A 14,806-nucleotide genomic window follows, 5' to 3' on the forward strand; every position below is an offset into this window, starting at 1 on the left:
AGCTTTTTTTGTACTAGTTCTCATACCTCAACGATTCTTAAGAGGCTTCTTCAATCTGATAAGGCTTTGTTCACAAGAAGCTACATATTTATTTACTGAGGAGAACACAGCCAGAAGGGTTTCTGAGCAGATAGAAATGGATGAACAGTTAGGCAGGGGCTCTGAGAGCAGCTTGTGTGACAGCATGACTGATGGACAGGTAACATAGTCAGCCACCTGCTTGGGGAGACGGGATGGAGAACACTTCACCCAGCACTTTCTAAGGCGTGGAAATCACACAGGCTGCTCCTGCCAGGGTTTTTGGATGCCCAAAAGTGCTTCTGTCATCTTTCCTCTTTAGTGCAAAGCTGGTCTGTCCAGGGAATACAAGTTGATAAAGCTGGTGACAGCCATTATGTAAAAGTGCTGCACGTGGAGATGAAAAACCAAACCCTTCAATCTGAACAAAGGCCTGAAGTCACTGTTAATTCTTTGCAAAATTTATCCCCCACACAAGCAGGGAGGGTTAAAGTCACCAATTAGGCAAAACTTTCTTGGCCATCAAGGCCACCATGACCAACTGAGATATCCAGGTGATTTATGTGGTCCTGTTACTCATTCAGGGCTGCACGTGAGCAGTGCTCCTAAGATGCCATTAAAGGGTATGCTGGCTCCTTGCAGTACGTATTGGATGCCATATCTTAAGAAACAATTTCAAGTAAAATACAAAAAAAAAATTGGAAAAGAAACTACTGCCTCCATATGCGAATGGAAATTAATTTAATTATGAAACATAACTTCTATGCAGCACTGCCAAAAGGGCAAACAACTGAGAATTAACTAAAAGGAGAAAATTGTCAGTCTTTCAGCACATAACCATTTTGATCTGAACAGCAATAATTATGAAAATGGGCAGAAGACTGTTTCACTGATGATAAATCTGCAACATGTCAAGCAATATTTGAAGATTCATATTTAATTACTGTGACTACACAAATTAAACGGTGGAAAAAAGTTGTCAGTGCTGTTTTTTAAAGCAGGGAAATGGATCCAAAGCCAAAAGCAACATCGTTAACGAAGGTAACTCAAAGAGAAAGAGTTTCCCTCTAGGCTAAATCTTGTGATAAAGGAGAGATGTCACTTATTATGCACTTTTGAACGTGTCTGGCAAGGTTAAGAGGTAAATAGCCAGAATAATTATTGTCTGGGTTGGTAATAGTTTTCTCAGTCACATATTTACTCCAAGCACATTCTTGGTGTTCCAGATTACTCATAACTCTTGATCACAATTTGTTGTTTTTCCTTTTTTTTCCCTCCAGAAATTACTTTAAGGCAAATAATTTTAGAAAACTCCACACTCCACTAGTGGACCAGGCATGGCAGGGCTTCAATGGGCTCTTAGAATAAAGTGCAGCCTGGCCACCCAGACTGGTGGGGATTGCTTGCCCTGTGTCACCTGCTGTGCTGTGGGGAGCAGCACGAGGTCTGGCATGAGGAACACATCTGCCAAAGGGCAGGGCAGGCTTGCAGGGTGCTTGGAGCTGCAGGTTGACCAGGATGAGCTCAGCAAAGACAGTGTGTGCTTTATTTTAGTGTGCACTTTATTTTAGTGTGCACAGCCCTGGTCAGCAGCAGCATGCACAGCTCCACTGTGTGGATGGAGAAAGGTGTTTTCAGAAGCATCTCCTGGAACAAAATGCCACAGGGAGCACAGTCCTTTCTCTGCAGTGCTCTGGCTGGCACAGGGAGTACCCCCCATGCCCAGACTGCCTGCAGTGTCCAGCAGTCCTGCAGCCACCCAGGTGCACCCCAAACCAGGGTCAGGGAGATCACTGTGGCATGTAGCTGCTGTCTGATAGAGGCACAGATGCCCTGGGCTCACTGAAGTTTTCCCCAGCAGCTGCTCTGCCCTGATGGTGCAGATTTTGGCTGGAAAGTTCATCCCACCTTCTTGCAATGCTCCTGGCCCAGTGATGTGGGTCCAAAGACCAGTCCTGATCCTGCTGTTCTGTGAGGATTCATGTGATTTTTTTTTTTTTGCCTGAATTGCTCATCTGTAAGATAAACAGAGAAGTTTTTGTAGAGATTACCTTTGCAAAGAGCTTTCAGATGTATTACTGAAAGGGATATGTAAGAACCAAGTGATAAATAGTATTAGACACAAGGAAATATGCCACAGTAAAGTGCAGATTAACCACTGTGCCTGAAAAACACACACTGAATTGCTCTCAAGGACACAGAATTTTGTAGGATGTATGAATGGGAGCGGTTGCTTTGGAAGATGCTCTGTGTGAAGTGGATTATGTGCCACATTCTGCTGCAGTTGTCATGGCAAGTATTCCTATTTCCCATGGCAACAGAACCATCAACTTTTTATGCAGTAAATAACTGCATAAAAAGCTACATTTAGTGACCAGGGCACAAGTTAATTCTCTCTCCGGCATCCTTAATGTCAGCCCTTGTATGGAGATGAAACACTCCACTGAAATCAAGTGTTTCCTTCAGCTTGTGACAGGTTTCCTCTTCATAGTTTCATTATGATTCAGCCCCCAGTGGCTGTGCTAGTGACACTATGTGTGCTGGGTGTGTGGTGCTGCACGGTGTCTGAATTCACTGAAGGAGATGATGGCAGGGCAGCAAACCCACAGCGAGGGCTGCTTTTGTGGTGCTCTGTGCGAGGGCTGTCTGATGCAGGTCACCCCCAGTGCTGCCACTGAAAGGACTGAAGCTCCACAAGAAACAATGCACTTTTAAAAATGTATTTTTGGAGTTTCTTGCTTGTGTTTGTCCTCAGCTGAAATGAGTTATTCTGTGAACTAGCACCACCACCAGGGTTAAGGGCAGACATATGTGTTAAATGGACATGGGAAGGATGAAAACTCAGGGAAACTAGATGTCACAATGACAGCAGTGATGGTCCAAAGAAGGACAGCCTTTTGTTTTACTGAAACAAAGTTTGTTGTAAGCCGGCATTTTCCTAAAAGTGATTCCCAGTGCTCTGAGAAGCCTCAGGCTCTGTTCTGCAGAACTATACTGTTTGCATACTGTGCTGAAATTTAAAAAACCAAACACTCCAAAAAAAACCAACCAACAAACAAACAAAAAACAACCAAAAACAACAACAGGGAAAAAACCCCATCAGGCTCATCTGACTGCCTGCAAACGTGATGGGAAGGTGCTGCTTGGCTTGCCAGACAAGATGGATGCTCTCCTGGAATAAGTGAGAAGAGGGAGTTTCTTAATGAGGAGAGAACCTGGAACAGCTTCTAAGACAGCCAGGGGTGCAGTGAAGGTTTGGGGTCAGGGTGAAGAGTGTGGCAGTGCATAACTGCCCTCATGATCACCTCCATATCTGGGCCAAGTAAAGAGCCAAGTCCAAAGACCAAAAATGCAATCCGTTTTTCACGGGTCTTACTTCTGCAAAACACTTCCTGACTTTCATGAAAACATGCTCACTAGACAGCTCTCCTCTCCAATCATGAGCCCTAACCAAAACTGATCTTGATATTCCCATTTAGATAAGGAAATTCCAACTGTCTCCTATAGTAATTTTCTATAGACACACAAAAATGCCATTACTTATAGCTGCATAATGAACCTGATTTCCCCAGGGAAAATCAGAGCCAGAGGTTCATTTCCTCTTATTAGGGATGACTTTTTGCTACACTGCATGTAGACAAAATCTGTCACATAATACTAGTTTCCAGTACCATAATCAATTCACTGATGGTGTTCAGCACCTCCTCTGTGCCCAGAAAAACCATGTGCTTTTCTGTGAGTAGAGAGTGCAGTAACATCCCACGCAGTTCTGAATAATTTTTGGCACATTTCAGTATGATTTTGTGGTAAAACAGTGATAAAATCTCATAGAGTTGCAATTTAACTTGTTTGTTTAGGTATGAGCAGAGTGGCACAGCCCCAGCAACACATGAGGCTTTCAGTCCATCCTGCTCTCTGGGCAAAACCTCTGTTGAATATCAGTCCACCTGTTTTATGCATTCAGGAAATTATTTAGAACATTTCAGTGTTTTTAAAGAAAGGGAGAAGGAAAACAGTGGAAATTACCCAAGAACCCTGTTCACTTTGGTGCAGGGATGAAGGAGACTTTATTTTTTTTTCTGTGTATCCTAAAAGACCATTACAGAAAGTGTTTGGGGAGCTCTGCCCTGGGGCTTGTGCTTCAGGCTTCTGTCCTTTCCAGTGCCTGGGCTGTGTTGTCAGTGTCCCTTGAGACCATCAGGCTGCTTAGTTCTTATAAAGAGCCACTGGCACAGCTTATGCCTAAAAAGCCATGCTTGACATTTATAATCTGACTGTCAAACTATGCCTGGCCTTTCCACAGCAGTTGTATGAGGTGAGTGAGTTTGCATGGTATCAGGTACATACACAGATATATTTGTATTGTTTTTTCAGTGTTTTCCAATCAGGGTGTGGTACAAGTGTCAACCCCAGTGTCTTCTTCACTCAAATGCCCTGTCTGCTTTCTGCTGCATCCTTATCCATCTTAAATAGTCTTGATTTTATTGTCTTCTTGTACAGAGCTGGGAAAGGGCCACTCATGTCACTTGGTCATGGCAAGGAAGATTTTGCTTTCCTTACCAAGTGAAGTCAGCAGCAGCTTCTCTCAGCACCCCACTGCAGGTGGGTCTGCAGAGGGAGGGCTCTCCCACAGCCAGGCTGCACGGGGGCAAGCAGGGCTGGAGCTGCCTGCAAGGCACAGCCACACTAATGCCACCTCCTGACCCACTTACCCAGTTTGGGCAGGAGATTAGGATATAGCTGGGAGCCCTCTGGCCATAGCCCAGTCCAGACACAACACAGGAGGGGAATGACAGGAGCTGTGAGGAAGATGGGGAGGCATGGACAGAGCAGCTCCTGTACAGCAGAGCCTTCCCAACAAGGATGTCCTTTGTCACCCAAAGGTACAGCCTGCTGTCTGCTCAGACCCTGGGGATAGTAGGAAGTCCAGGTGGCATGGGGAACTTTCCATCTGGCACGTTTGGCCAGAAGCCCATTGGGTTTTATCTTGGAGTCAGCAGTTGCTGCTCTAATCCAATATGTTGAAAACTGTAAGATTATAATGCTACCTTTGCATGTGCCCTGAGTAAAGGACCACGAGGGAAAGTGGAAACCTTCAGAGTGCAAGGAATAGTTGACCTACACAATTCCAACTGCTGTGTATGGGATCAAGTAACTAAGAATGGGCAAGTACCAGAGAGAAGCTTTAAAGCACTACCACCTAGTATGAATAAATTTCAGCATAAGTATTAATAGGAAATATCAGTGTTTATCAATGTGGATTTAATGTGCTAAGTAGTAACCACTGATTTATTAGGAAGGATGCACTTGCAGATGATGGACAGTAATTCTGCACTGACTTGTCTGTTCTTCCTCTGTGCTTCATCCAAGGGCAATACTGCAGCTGCTGCTGTTGGCTGGTGCTCCCTCTGCTCATTTGTCCTCTGCCTGCTGAATTCAGTGGGATTTGTGCCTTTGACATAATTATTATTAAGTTTCTATTTTATGTCCCTGTTCAAGAGGCTCCTCAGTAGCTGATTATACTAATGAGAGGTGACTTAACCCATATTTAAATGCAGCAGTCTGAATTTGTCTTCAGCACAGTCTCCAGAAGATATGAACCAAGCATCAAAGAAAATTAATTCATAGGTACATTATCCTGTGGGATCAAACTAAAATTTGGTCAAAGAGCTTTAGCTTTAGCTTGCATGCTCTCATGTAAGGATATGGGCAGGAGAAGGCAGACGTGCTCTTGTTTGTGCAAGTTTCCCCCCTCCCTTCTTTGAGTTAGGCAGAATAACAGATCACAACAATACTTATCAGAGAATATTTTACTGCAGTTAAGACAGAACACTTTATTCTTTTACAAAAATAATAATTGTTTTTGGAAGTACGACTAGCCACATAAAAGTATTCTTTAATCTGTTTCTAGGCCAAAAATATTACATGGGCACTTCTCAGCTTTTCAAATAAATACATTCATTAACCTGGCTGAGGTATTACTCCAGCACAAGGCAATACAGGGCCTTAAATACACACAAAATTTGGGTACTTCTGCTGCCTCTATAAGAACCATCTTAAACCATTTACTACAAAATAAGGTGCTGGATGATGGAAATGAAAAAATTCCAGTTGGTTCTCAAAAGCTTAGGTGGAATTTTGTCCTAAATGGTGATTAACTCATTCATGTATGTTCATAATCCTTTTAAGCAGTTGCGTAATATTCCAAGTGGCCCTCAAAGATGCTGTGTAGGACAGTGAGTAGCTCATTTCTGCCCACAGGAATGCAAGACCTTATGCTAGGAGGAAATCCTGTTCACACTGGAGTAAATGTGCTTTTTATTCTGCCTTTAATGGCGTTTCTGTTCCTTTTTCTGAACTTAATTGAGAACGAGATTTTAGCCATCTCCTCAGATGATGCTGGCTCAAAACTGAATTCTAGCTTTGAGCCTTTTTAAACAGGGAAAATTAAGGTGAAACTAAATAAACCCAGGGAATAGATCCATCCCCAGGTGGAGAAGGACTCTGACACCCTTCCTGAAGCAGAGCTCTAAGCAAACAGGCCCTGCAGTGCCAGCAGTGCTCCAGGGGAAGCAGCTGTGCCACCTGCACTGCTCTACAGGTGGGCAGCGTGGTCCTGGCCAAAGGGCCCTTCCTCCTCCCACAGCAAACACTGGGGATGTTTGAGGTGAGGAGAAGGTCATAATGCCAGAAGGTGAGGAGAAGGGAAAATGCTCTATATCCAGGAACTTTCAGTGAAACTTCAGACTTGACAAAGATAAGGCTAGATAAGGAATTTCAGGGACAGAGTTCACACGGGTAAACTCTCAGGCAGTATATTTTTATGTTGCAAGTCAGTGACACTAAAATATTCTATAAACTTTCACTGTATTCTTTGCATTAAATCAAATAATTAGTTATTCATCTCCCAGCTTTGATTTTGTTAAATAACCAATACCCTCATTCAGAGGCAAGAATTTAATCCATAGAAAATTCTGTCCTGGGAGAAGATCAAAGTGAGTCCCGTGGTGTTAAGCACACACCTACAGCACTTGATCCTGTAAAAAAAAAAAAATAGGTGCATGTTTCAATCAGCCTATCCCTTCTCACTGGTTCCCATGCATTAACCTAAGCCTCTGTTGGAGCATTTTTGGTGCCAGGCTCAAGGACCTGTGGAGATGCCCACACTGGGAGAGCAGGGCTCTGAAAAGGCAGCAAGCAAACAGGTGAGCCCCATCAGGCTGTGATGGCAATGCCTCCTCATTCCTCTGCATCTACCAACGCTACAGGAAGAGATTGAAAGTCTCTTGGGCGACATAAATACGCACGATAAGCTCGAACAGAAAACACAAAGGTGAAATGGCCCTGCTTATCAGGCACAATTAAAATGAATAGAGGATGACTAATAAAGAGGCAGTTTAAAATCTTTACATGACACAGTGTCAAGGCAACAGTGTTGTGCAATAGCAGTGACACAATTAACTCTGTGTCCCTGCCTTGGGCAGAGCAGGAACGGGGCTCCCGCCGGCCTCGCCCGCACCCTCCCATGGCGAGCGCTGGGTGGGCTCTGCCGCTCCCATCTCCGCTGCTGCCGCACCCCGAGGCACCGCGGGACCCGCCACAGAACAACACTGCGGACCGAGGCAAGGCTGCTTTCCCTCTTTGCCATCTCTGCTCCTCTCTTTCCTTTCCAAGGCTCGCGGTCACCGCTGCGCGAAAAGGGAAAATCATCACAGCGAGCTCCTGGGCACGCTCTGGAGGGAGACAGGGCTGAGTGCCTGGTCCTGAGCCGGGGCTGGTTGTTGACTTAGCACGGAGGAATGCAAGCATTTCCTGGCTAGGAATTTTTGCAGTGTGTAATTTGCAAGCTAGTTTTTGGACAGCCCTGTGCTCGGGATGATAGATGGTGAATGGGAATGTGATCTTCCAAAATGCTGCTCAAGGTATCCTTCTAGTTCTTCATTTAATTATGCTGCTCCTTAGTGGTGCCTGTCAGGCTGCAGGATCTCCCAGTCCACTGGGCAAGTGCAGCAGGGGCATGCTGGGTTCTAGATACATATATATAATATGTATATACATGTATGTACATATTTTATAGATAGATAGATAGATACTATATATATATTTGTATATACAATTCTATTCACCCACAAGAACATATATAAAAACATACGCAAGAATATTTATAAGAACAACAAGATAATTCTTTTTTCTTTGATGTTGTTATTTTCTGGCCAAAACCAGCTCTCTCTTGGTTTTATTGCTGCTGGCATGTCTTTGCAATGCAGCACTGTCAAAAACTAACATCTTTGTTTTTTTGCTGCTGGCATGTCTTTGCAATGCAGCACTGTCAAAAACTAACAATAAACAAATTTGAGGCTACGCCAACCATCACTGAGCACAGCCAAAGCTGCCCAATGCCACAATTTGCTGAACAATGTGTGAATTTTGCAGTGGCAGAAATGTCTGTTTCCCCGTTCTTTCTTAACTTTTGGAAAGATCTTGGTGGCAAGTGTGCTGTTCTAAATGAGATAATTAAAGTAATTGATATGAAAACTCCTTCACCATTGCTGCAGAAGGAGGGGCCCCTGTGTTTGCCCAGCCTGCTAGCTCTACCTGCCAGGGGCTGCAGGGGAGAGATTGGAACACTTCAAATAAGGCATGATTTCTGGTCAGCAAATAATGGTTTTTTTATAAGGTAATAAGGTACTTCTGAACAGTTTGCTTTATTAGAAGGCAGTGTTGATGCTGTTTCCTGTGCCTGTCAGACTTGTGGGATGGGGGGTGGCCAAGGAAGTGTCCCAGCAGTGCCAGCACCCCTGGCCAGCTGCTAGCAAAGCTCAGGGCAATGGCTGTGGCACTTGTACCTTGAGGGGAAACCAACCACAGCATCTTCAGGGCCACATCCTGCCTGCCTGTGCTTCCCACCCATCCGTCTGTGGGTGCTGAACCTTAAAGTGCCTCAGTCACAGAGATCGATGTTCTCATCATTCCCCAAATGTGTATCTGCATGTCATGTAGGGAGGACATCCATCCTGCTGTGCAGGGCTGCGCTGCAGGAATGTTCTCATCATTCCCCAAATGTGTAGCTGCATGTCATGTAGGGAGGCAGTGACATCCATCCTGCTGTGCAGGGCTGCGCTGCAGGCAGCAGAGGCACACCTTAACCCAAGTAAAAGTGGAGAGAAATGCTGCGTTTAATACCCGTTCGTATCTCGGCTGAAAGTGAGCAGGAAGGATTTTTACCACATGAATGAGGGAAGGGTTGCTGTGTTTCACATGACGAGGCTGTGTGCCTCAAAAACCCACTCTAAGTGAGAAAAAGAGATTTGCCACTTGTGGCAGGCAGCACAACCAAGCTATTTTCTTTGCCTCCGATAGGAAAGTAAATAAGAAATATTAACTGTGTACAAAGGTGCCCTTTTACTTGTCCTCATCAATAACAGCTGATGTTCCTCAGGGTTATTGCTGTAACGTCACTTCCCTTTCCTCACTGGGATCAGGCTCATATTAAAAACCTCATAGCCTGATAGGAAAGTCTTTTGTCCACTGCCCCGTTTGTGGGTTCTGCTTTTGTCCCCCATGCTGTGCTTTGGGGCACTGGCATGCGTGGGGATGGGGCTGTGCAGGCTGCCTGTGTGCCTCCCCTTTCCTCCTGCAGCACGAGGGCTGGGAGAGGAACAGGAATTTTGGCTGAGCAAAGAAAGCCAGCGGCGAGGATGCCAGCTGTGGGAAAGGGCTACTAGGCAGTAACGTGCTCCCAGAGGGAGCAGATCTCCCAGCCTTCCAGGTGAAGGAGCAGCTTTCCAAGAGGAGCTGAAGTGGAGAGAGGGAAAAAAGGACCCCAAAAAATTAACTTGTTGTAAGGGAGTGCACTCCGTTTTGGGAGCTGCTTGGAGAACCCCGGGGCCGGAGTCAGGGACCCGGGGAAAAAAGGACCCGGGGAGAACCCCGGGGCCGGAGTCAGGGACCCAGCGATGTTCCCCCAAGTCGTCTCTGCTGTGGCGTCAACCAGTGGTTTCCCACCGCAGCGCTGGTCCCCACCCGGCAGTGCCTTCAGGAGGGAGAGGAAGAGACTCTAGAACAGTCTTAATTAGCTTTGGTACCTAATGCTTCCAGGTACAAGAGCAGCATAAACCAGATTCTGGCGAAGGGCAGGACCACATGGCCCGGCTGAGCAGCGGCCCCAGCCCGACTATTTCTGTGGCAGCGCCGGTGGGACCCCGCTGCTCCTGCCGCGGCTCCGCGCCCGCAGCGCGCACGGGCAGGGGAAAGGAGCTGCCCGCTGCCCTGGGAGAGGAGGGTAAACAGTTACACTGGAGAAAGGGAATTAAAAAAAAAACCAAAAAGCCTATGAGGAAGGAAGCGGCAAATGCTGAATGGGTGACTCAGATACGGGGTGACTAATCCCGTCGGGGCACAGCTCGTGCTGCGCGGGGAGCGCAGAGCGGCTGCGGGTCCGTCGGGGCAGCCGGGGCCGGGCCTCGCTCCGCGCGGAGCGGGACGGGACGGGCCGGTCCCGGCGGGACTCCGCGGCCGGGGCCGCCCCGCGGCCGGTACCGCGCATCGGCGGCGGTGACCTACTTTCCGCCGGTTCCTCGCGGAGCGCGGCACCGCCGCTGCCCGCGCCACCTGCCCGGGCCCGTCCGGGCCCCGCACTCGCGGAGGTGCGCTGCTGCTGCCTGCGCTGCTCCCGCCGCGCGGTGCGGTGCGGTGCTCTCCTGCCGTGCGGTGCGGTGCGGTGCGGTGCGCTCCGCCCCGCGCTCTGCCCGCGGGTGCCGGTGGGTGCCGGTGGCGGCGGGGCGGGGAAGCAGCGCGCCTGTGCAGTGCCGGGGGCCGGGCCCAGCCCGCCGCGTTACACAACCGGCCGCCGCCACAGCCGAGTTTCACAAGTCCCGCCGCGGCTGCCCGCAGCCCGCGCCCCCGTGCGCCCACCCCGCGCCGCCCGCACTGCCCCCGCCCTGCCCGCGCTCATGCCATGTCACCGCCGGGCGGCGGGACCCCGCGGCCAGCGGTAACCCCTGTGGCCCGGGGGGCACCGCGCCGGGGCTGGGCATGGCACTGAGAGCCACTCCGGGACGCGCATCTTCCTAGACGGTGCGTACGGCCGGGGGCCGCCGAGCCTGCCGGGGTCAGGAGTAGGGGACGGAGGGAGGGAAGATCCCGCACTTGCAGCCCGTGGGGAGCGGGGACAGCCCGGGAAAAGCCCCCGCTGCGGGGCCGGTATGCGGCACTCGCCGCTCCGTCCTGCCTTCGTCGGACACTGCCGGGACGGTCCCAGGTAAGTTCTGAAAAGGAAAACTGACAGCCGCAAGTCCTCTGCTTTGTTTTTTTTCCTTTAAAAATCCGTGTACCGTCAAGACGGGCAGAGGATGCAGCGCAGGGTGTCCGGGGGCTCTGACTGTGGAGGGCAGGCGGGAAGGGGGCTCCGGGACCGGGATGCAGGAGCGGAGCATCCCGAAGCCGGGCACCGGCATCCCCGTCCCTCAGCGCCCGCCGACCTCGGCGCACGGAGCCGCTCGGGAGCAGCCACGGGCTGAGCGCGGCTGAGAGCTGCGGTGGTTGGGATTGAGGGAAGCTGATTTTCAGGAGACTGAAATGGATCGCAGGCTTCTCGTTCTGTCTTGAAGGTCGTCGTTCATGGGATGTATTTGACTGAAATAGGCTGGAGAAAAACCTCCGAAATGAGGCTTGCACCTGGATTTTAGATAGCATCTAAAATCCAGGTTGAAAAGTCATTCTTCCCACCAGGGTTGTTGTATCATTTGATTTTACAGAATGTTTACATTATAAATGGGGAAATAGGAAGGCTCTGAAAATCCCTCACGTTTCAGCCGTGGATTTGTGAATGATAACTCCACGCCTTGGTCCTTAGTGGCAGAAATTGTGAAGTGATTGCTCTGGGTAGCTCGCACTGGAAGCGCAGGTCGGAGCTGAGCCCCGTGTGACTCATCCCTGAGGTGTCGCACGCGGTTTGGAGAGCTGAGTCCTTTGTGAAGTGCCACCGTCCCCGAAGGCAGGAGGCAGGTCCCGGCTCAGTGCATTTTGGAGAAGCGCAGCACATCAGTCCCTTTTCGGGGACAGAACTGGCACCCAAGTGCCAAGTACCCCTGCTCCGTGGATGAAGTTGTCCCCTTCAGCAGGGGGGTGGCTCTGGAAATAATGCCCCTGAAATCAAAGCTGGTGAAATGCCCCATGCCTTACCTGCCTCGGGAGGGTAGGGTTATTTATTAGCTGAAGTTTATTCTGCTGTGTGCGGTGAAAGCTGTGGTGCTGATTTCACTAGAGGGATTAGACTTTCTGGTGTATACATAAGAAAATCTTCAGAGTCACTTCCTTCATTTTTGAGCAGAATACCGGTGCTCCCCTATCCTTATTTTGCTGGATCACTGCTGGCTAATCCCTGGCTCTGGAAATGCCAATTTGGCTTAAAGAGACAGCTAGCTCTTCGTGGGTTTGATGTGTAGGTTTCACAGTCCTCACAGATCCAAGGGATGTTGTTTGAAGCAGCAGACACTTTGAAGAGTACACAGTGTACAGCCCTGTTCTGATATCTGACAATGTGCTGTTTTGGTTGGGAATTTGTGTAAATTTTATAAACTTCCTAGACTGCAGTCCCTCATCATAGTTACTCAGTCAGAAAAATACATTTGGATTTTGGGTTTTTAGAAACTGTATTTAAAAAGGAAAAAAAAAAAACAAAAAACAAAAAAGAAAAGTAGATAATTCTCACTGATCTCCTGTAATGTGCTGAGGGCCAGAACAACTGCACTTGGGACTCTGCAGCTGATGGAGCCCTGACAAACACAGCAGGCACTAATGAGGACAGGAAGCTCCAGGAAAAGCCAAAAGTTGAAAATTGTGTGGAAAGGAGGCATTTGTATCTCTTGGGCTAAACATGTGTAGTACCAAATCTTCAGAATTTTTCTGGAAGAGTTAATAGGAAAAATGAAAATGGCTTTAGGAGTGGTTGCTTGCTGCTCTCTTATACTGATTGTTCCAAGCTGTGGATTACAATTAATTGATTAAGAGAGAAAAATTAAATTGGTTTGAAATGTGTTTATAAGCTGCAAACTTCAGTAAGATATGTGATGGTTCCTGGGTTTTAGCCACTGAGACTGTATCTGTATTAAATTATTTTTCTGGTTTATACATACATCAAGAACACAAAAATAGCTCAGAGTTAAAGATTAAAATTAGCAAATGAGTAGTTCATAATTAAAGTCTCATGATAGAGGAAGTGGCATTACATTGCAGAGATACTGATGTCAAATCCAACTTCTGCTCATTACTAGTATCAAAATATTGGTAGGTTGTCTTTATAGTATGGAGCCAGGGCTTGTCTATGAACAGAAGTTGCTTTGTTTTGTCCTAAATTACTCAATCTCCCAAGATTCACATGTAATGGTACAAAGGTTTTAATGCCAACGTAGATCATTCTTTCAAGACTGGAGAAATAAGCTATGTGCCTATATCAGAATAATTGAATTCAGGCTTGTACTGGAACAGTTACAGATCCTAGTGAAATAATATGGCTTTAAACAGAACAGTAAAACACCAAAATAGTATGAACCAATGCTTTCTGGTATTATTGAGGTGACAGGCCTCTCTACCACTTCAGTTACAAATCTCTGTCAGGGAAGTCAGGCAGTAAACAGCTGTATTTATCTGTTAGGACCTGGATGATCATCCTTCTCTTGAGTGAGCTCAGCTGGGGCCGTGCTCTGCTGCAGCAGCAGCTCTGTGCCCCCAGGATGGCCCTGGGGATCAGCTTTCCTGGCTGTAGCTCCACCAGCTCTGTCCCATCCTCAGCCCAGGCTGAGGCCATTCCATTTTTTGCCTTGTTTCTCTGCTACTTTGGTGTGACCAACAGTGTATGGCCTATATGCCCTGTGGCCCATAAGCTGAAGGAGCCCAAGTCTCTGCAGAAAAGTCCTGCAAGACCCTACTTATTGTTACTCCAGCCTCACTTAAGGCCAGATTTTAGGGAGGCTGAGGTAGTGGCAGGCCCCAACAAAAGCTCTGTGCACAGCTGGGCTTGCTGGCTGCACATCTGCCCAGCCTCAGAATCACCAGATTCAGTCAAACCACAAAGGTGTGTGCAACTAATGAGAGACTTTGACCTATTTCATATTCCTTTATTGTCTTTGGCCTTGTCTACATGGGGAAATTACACCAATTTAGTTTAAGTCTGTTTTTAAAGTGATTTGATTAACCTGATGTGACCTTGTGTACGGACATTCTTATTTTGGTTCAAACGAGCTTATTTGGGTTCAACCAAAACCTGCACTTAGTCAATTTGCACAGAACCGAAATTAGACATGCCTAAACTGGAAGGGGAACTGATGTCTCTAAATAATGACACAACTTTCTCATGAAAGCAGAACCTTCTGTAGAATCTGGAACAGAGTGTAATTACTGACAAATCTGCAGGCAAGTGAAAGCTATTCATAGCAAAGATTTCAAAAAAACCCAGGGAAAACAGGCAAAACTTAAATATCTTGGTGAGACAAATGAAGAGGTGCCAATAATCCCAGTCCTGGAATACTGAAAGCAGTGGCACAAGGCTTGCAGCAAGGCTCTCCCATGGCTCTTCAGATGCAGAAGAGGGCAAGCATTTGTGTCAGAAAACAAAAAAGCAATGCAGGAAATGTTAGACCAGCTGGTTTGAACACAACAGTACCCGGCGTCTTATGACGTATTTTGCAGAAAGAATAATTAGGCATGGAAATAATGAGGAAGCAGGCTAAATTACAACAAGATTTTATCAAAGATGGATTGTGCTAGACTAATCTAACATCTTTTTCAC

General features: G+C 47.4%; 1 protein-coding gene across 6 annotated transcripts in view; it reads left to right on the top strand.

Moving 5' to 3' along the window:
• Nucleotides 1-14,806, top strand: part of PASD1 (PAS domain containing repressor 1) — a 103,668-nt gene that overhangs the window by 37,666 nt on the left and 51,196 nt on the right. For 3 of the 6 annotated variants that reach the window (XM_039717280.1, XM_039717281.1, XM_039717282.1), the window contains exon 1: nt 10,771-11,094. The exons of 2 other annotated variants lie outside the window; for them this stretch is intronic. The gene's annotated coding sequence lies outside the window, so the exon portion shown is untranslated. Of the gene's footprint in view, nt 1-10,770; nt 11,095-11,160; nt 11,279-14,806 lie in introns of those variants that run through there. One more of the 6 variants, XM_039717277.1, reaches the window with a different exon arrangement.

This window comes from Passer montanus, unplaced genomic scaffold (genome assembly GCF_014805655.1).
Source record: "Passer montanus isolate IOZ18808 unplaced genomic scaffold, ASM1480565v1 scaffold38, whole genome shotgun sequence".
Taxonomy (NCBI): Eukaryota; Metazoa; Chordata; class Aves; order Passeriformes; family Passeridae; genus Passer; species Passer montanus.